The following is a 6,000-nucleotide window of genomic DNA, read 5'->3' as shown; positions in this document are numbered from 1 at the left end:
GATTTCTTCAATTAGCATTTGCCTCTCTGATTAAGAAATAAATGCAACCTTTTGAATGTTTTACTGCTGGAGTTAATAAATGCTGTTTGTATGGTTGATGGATGTGATTAATAAAACCCATCAGGACAAAAAATATAAATAATTGCTTTGTGAAATGGAAAATGCTAATTGTGAGAGACAATCAACAAGAATCGTTGTGCTTGGATAGGCAGCACCAAACTATGTAATTGCTTAGTGCTCTCCCTTTGTTTTTACAGAAGTGACAACCAGTGATTTCTTGTTAGTCCACAGTTTTATTTGTACCATGCACCTGCTGCTTTTGAATATAATAATTAAATAGTTCAATTTACAATTCTATACCTTCTTTAAAGCCATCATAACTTTACTTCATTAAAAAGAATAAAGATGACAGCTTACAAAGTACCTGTTTTCGGTCGTACTACTCAATCACAAAGATAAATCTTTTAACTACCACATGTAAAAAACATCTCACTTCCCTTAACTACTTCTCGGAAGGGCAGCCGCTTTACATACTTGTAGCTTTTTCTCCAAACTATGTACCTGACACCAAACATAGGTTTCACATTTCCAAGTAAAGTCCAACATCTCTTCAGGTTTGTTGACATGTTTCCAATCCTGTAAGTGTCTCCCAGGCAACAGAATTCTAGGAGGACTAAACACAGTATATGAAAAACAGATGGAAATTGAGATGTTGATCAAGTGAATACCAAAAACAGTGAAAACTAGAAAAGTGACAGGCCTGACATCGATGTTTGTATCCTAACGATACTGCAAGAAGCAAGTAATGAAAATTGACAGCAGATTTACCTGCCTGTAATAGGCAGGACTGGAGACAAGCTGTGGGGGTGACTGGCTTGATTGATGTGGTATGCAGAATCATGCCCACCCCACCCCCAAGATGGCTAATTCTTAGAACCTGTGAATATGTTAGGTAACATGAAAAAGGGGAATTAAGGTTTCTGACCAGCTGATTTTAAAATAAAATGATCCTGAATTATCTGGGTGTGCCCAGATAATCTCAAGGATCCCTACAGTGTCAGATGGAGGTAGAGGAGTCAGAGAGAACTAGGACTACAAATGGACAGCCAAAGAGACATGCAACATTGCTGGCTTTGAAGATGGGGGAAGTGGTCTAAGGGCTTGGGAAGGTTAGTGACCTCTAAGAAGCTTGAAGAGGTAAGAAAACAAATTCTACTCTAGACTCTCCAGAAAGAAATGCAGACTTCCCAGCACCTTACTTTTAGCCCAGTGAGAGCCAATATGGGCTTCTGATCTCCAGCAGTTTAAGATAACAAATTTGTATTGTTTTAAGCCATGAAGTTTGTGGTAATTAGACAGCAGTAATAGGGAACTAATACGACCAACATTATTTGTCTTTTCTTCACTGGTATGGGACCTGGAAGCCAAGGGAATCCTAAAAATAAGCAGTTAGAAGATGGGTCACTATATTTTTGCAAAACCATAATGGAAATGGAAATATACTGAGGTCCAAATAGTTTCTAGAGCAAGGGAGAACCAAAACATATAGTGGTCTGGGCTATCACAAAAATATGGGACACACAGATCTTTACAGAGTCAATACTACCCCCTCTTCTTAATCCTCTCCTCAAATAGGGTGAGGTCAGTATTTCCCTGAAGTATCTGAGTGGAAGCCTCTAACACATGCAAGTAAGAACTGAGGCCAAAAAACATTCCCCATGACTCCTCCTCTCAGCTATCCTCTTTCTGTAAACCAGACACTACCACTGGCTGGGAAACTATTGAAATGTCAGTGCTTCCTCTGTGTCATACATAAGTTCTTGTCCTGAGGACCGAGACAGGTTGCTCTGGCACAAGGTAGGACATGGGGATCTCGATGAGTGACACATAGCCTGAAGTTGTGAACCATGAAATGGATGCCAGAGTCGGCAGCCCCCAGTGCTAAAAACTCCACAACTCAGATGTCCTCACATAGGATTCTCTGTCTTCCAGCTTAGACATATTGTCTCTATATCCTAAGGCAAATCCAAACTTCATATCCCACTCAGAATTTCTCCCTTAAGTTTCATTGTTTCTGGAAGCTCTTTCATGTGTTCTATGTTTTGTTTTTTTTTTTTCAGATACTGGCCCATTAGGTATAAAACAGATGGAAGCTGATGTGGAAGAACATATTTCACTTGGAAGAGCAGTACGTATTGTTATAGGCAAGTTCCGCTATGAAGAGAAAAGTGGGCCAGTTATGCTGTGGTAAGAAGTACAGTAAAAGTACTCTTCTGTCATGCAAATAATGCAATTTCATTAGACTACAGTCAGGGAGACATGTAGACATGGTCCCAAAGAAATGTAGGAAAGAATATAAAAGGTATAGATTATAACCATCTAAAATTATGATATAAACAAGTGTCTGAAAGTGAATACCCAGGTGCTTAGAAGTCCAAGGAAAAGCAGATCTTGTTCACACTCAAACACATAAACACACACAAAGAGGTGTCTGGAAAAAGGAATATAGTATGACATTACATGTAACATTGTTAAAACTGGGTCTACAACAACGATGGGGATAACTGTGGAATATGGTAAAATTGGGATTTGCGCTCTAACAGATCTGTGTGTCACTCAGGTTTGTGTACCCCATCCAGGTGTGTACACTAGACTACTAAAATTGTATGTATAGAAGATTCAATGATTTGAATAGAGAAAAATGGGCAGGCAAGACACAGTGCATTAGAGCTTAAAATGAGTTGTTGCTATGCAGATAGTTGTTGCTGTTGCTTTTAATATATGCCACTCATATCCAGAGACCAAGGAAGAGTTGAATTGGATCTTGTGTTGCCTCTCTTCTCTCCAAATCATGAAGTGCCCAGTGGAACTATACACCACAGATATATAAAGAATGAGAAGTAAATCTACCCCTTATTATATTGGAGTTTCCTGTATAATTTCTCATAGTAGAACTCTGATAAGGCTTGATTTGAAATTTTAACTAATTTTGAGGCCTAAGCTTTTCCTTCATGATTATTGTTTCCATGAAAACTTTATGTGGAGATGACCAGTAGGTAGAGGCAATGTGATTTGACCCTAGACCCCAGAATTTCCAGGGAAGGTAACTATTTGCCTAGTTACATATTTTCTCTGTATGTTTCTGCCTTTCTGTCTCAGGTCTCTCTCTCTCTGTCTCTCGTCTATCTTCCCCACTTTTTCGGCTTCCTCTCCTTTCCTTCACTCCCCTCCTGTCCTCTCTGAAAACCGCTAGATGCCCCTTTACAGAGAGAATACTGTTACTTAACTCTTGCATGCTTTTGTTTCCCCATCCATAAAATGGTCCCAAGGATAAGCTCTTGGTTATTGTGAGGATTAAATAAGACACCCTATAGCGATGCATTTAACAAAGTATTTAGCACATGGTAATGCATCCAAAAATGATAGCAATAACAATGGTGGAGCTTGTCAAAGAAAAAAATGGCACCAGAGACAGTTAAGGAAGAAAGACTTTATTCAGCACTACTGCAATGATAGAGGAAGATTGAACTCAGCTCCACTGAATCAAAAAGCAGGAGTGGTTTTTCAGCCCTGGAGTGAGCTAGTGGTGAAGTACTAAAGAATGTTGGAGGAGGGATCCCTGGGTGGCGCAGCGGTTTGGCGCCTGCCTTTGGCCCAGGGCGTGATCCTGGAGACCCGGGATCGAATCCCACATCGGGCTCCCGGTGCATGGAGCCTGCTTCTCCCTCTGCCTATGTCTCTGCCTCTCTCTCTCTCTGTGTGACTATCATAAATAAATAAAAAATTAAAAAAAATAAATAAATAAAAAGAATGTTGGAGGAATAGCTGGTCAATGTGATTGAACCAGGGATGTTTGTTAATTGGCAGAAGCTAAGGTCCTACCCTCCCACAGAGGCTGGGAGATAGGAGTGATATCTCCTTTGATGATTGCATTTGAAAGGCATGGCTCTCAGGGCCTTGAGAAAGACAATCTTGGCTAAAGACTGCCAGAGGCTAAGAGAAGATTTATATCTCAAAGGAGCAGAAAAAGAATTTACACTAAAAGTGCCCTAGAGTAAATGTTCTAAGAAAAGAGAGGTCAACAGCCTAGAGTGAGGAAGAAGCCTATGGGAAGTTGAGTCATGCTGAGGGGAACAGGAAGGCCTCTTGTTCATGATATTCCAGAGAAAGGTAAAAGTAACTGCAAATGTACATGGACCGTAGAGACAATGAATTAAAGTAAAATTATGTGCATTTCACATTTATTTTCTTTCAGATAGAGATTAGTGGAATTTAAGCACAAAACGTGCAGAATAAAGGTCTTGTGAGCACTTGTGGAGTGTTAATTATATAGGTGGAAAGCTTCTTCAATAAATCATATTTCTATTCTTTTTAATTTCTAGATTTAGAGATTTAATTCTAAATTTAGATATTAAATTTAGAGATTTAATATCAAAGTGAGCTAAAGGGGATATATATTATGAGAAATGAGAGAGGATATATAACCCATTAGTGCCACATACCTGGGTTAAAATATTAGTATATTCAAAAATAAATCTTATTTATTCACCTCTAAGTTTTTGTATGAATGTGTTATTAAAATACCTTTAATATTAACCCTCCTTCATATAGCCTCAGGCATGCTGAGAAGAATATCACAATAACTACTCATTGTTTAAAAGCATTGACTAAATTTGATCCTGAAAGTATTTCTTCTTTATGCTCTGTAAAATTCCCTTCCTTGAAGTGTGCTGAAGCTGAAGTTAATTCTAATTATGGGTAGGAAAGGCCACCCATTTTCAGCAACTAAACTAAGAGGAATATGTAGATGAATTGGGTATGCTGGCAAAATCAGATAGAAAAATGCAAATACCCTGGCAATTAGGTATGTAAGTCAAAGAAAAATATGCAAATGACCTAGTTTTCACACTAGAAACTTTTATTAAAATTCTACTTTTGAATTTAGGAATCTGTTAATTATTTCTTTCATAGTTAAGATGTAAATTAGTTTCTTTCCCCTGTAATTATAGTCATGATAATTGTTATTAAAATTTACCCAATAGACAACAATAGACAACATTTAGTATTGAGACCCAGTGAGTCTGGGTTCATAAACAACTCCATTCTCTAGGCATGTGGCCTTTGCCAAATCTCTTAATCTTTCTAGACCTCCATTTCTCACCTGTAAAATTAGGATAAATGTTACCTGTTTTACTATTATTACATGTCCTTCTCAGGAGAATTAGCGCAGGTGGCATTACATTTGCAAATGGGTTTTAAATTTCAAAGTAGTGAAAATATTTTGCTCTGGTCATTGATTATTGGGTGTCACACGAAACACCCTTGAACTACAAGTATATCTCATCTTGATTTTGCTGTGAAACTCTTGTAGGTGAAATCTAGGGTCTATCCTCAAGAGATTGACTTCAACTCTAATTCATGCCTGGAGGGAACTGAAAGTCCTTTAAAGACTTTTGCAGATGGGTGGTAAACTTACATTCTCCTGGTTATCTCTTCTTATGCCTCCTTCTCCCTGTGCTTTCCCTATTTCTCACTGAGTACTTTTTTTCTAATTTAAGATTTTATTTATTTATTAAAGAGAGAAGCATGAGAAAGAGAGCACACAAGCAAGGGGGGGGGGGTCAGATGGAAAAGCAGACTCTCTGCAGAACAGGGAGCCTGATGAGGAACTCAATCCTAGAACCCTAGGATCATGACCTGAGCTGCAGGCAGATGCTTAACTAACTGAGCTACCCAGATGCCCCTTACTGAGTACTTCGGATGTGAAATGGCTCCTTCTTCATGGTTTTTCCACAAACAAATAGACAAAAACAAAAACCTCACACACAGAAAGACATTTAATCAATTTTTACAGGAGATTTTGAGTCCCACAGCTTAAATCATATATAAGATATGTCAGTTCACTGTCACATTAGCCCCATCACCACTAGAGGTTTCTTACTGACTTTTGTTTCCTCTACTCAAGCATCCAATCATCTTGCTGCTGTTCCTTCTCCTCTA

The 6,000-nt window shown here is 38.4% G+C and overlaps 1 long non-coding RNA gene across 4 annotated transcripts in view; it reads left to right on the top strand.

Annotated features, from left to right (window-relative positions):
* Nucleotides 1-654: 654 nt before the first annotated feature.
* Nucleotides 655-6,000, top strand: part of LOC140622202 (uncharacterized) — a 49,266-nt gene continuing 43,920 nt past the window's right edge. For 2 of the 4 annotated variants that reach the window (XR_012021946.1, XR_012021944.1), the window contains exons 1-2: nucleotides 655-887; nucleotides 2,121-2,188. This is a non-coding gene — a long non-coding RNA (uncharacterized lncRNA). Of the gene's footprint in view, nucleotides 888-2,120; nucleotides 2,248-6,000 lie in introns of all 4 variants that reach the window. The other 2 variants (XR_012021950.1, XR_012021945.1) reach the window with 1 other exon arrangement.

This window comes from Canis lupus, chromosome 2 (genome assembly GCF_048164855.1).
Source record: "Canis lupus baileyi chromosome 2, mCanLup2.hap1, whole genome shotgun sequence".
In the NCBI taxonomy this organism is placed as follows: Eukaryota; Metazoa; Chordata; class Mammalia; order Carnivora; family Canidae; genus Canis; species Canis lupus.
This window is presented reverse-complemented; position numbering and strand designations above follow the sequence as displayed.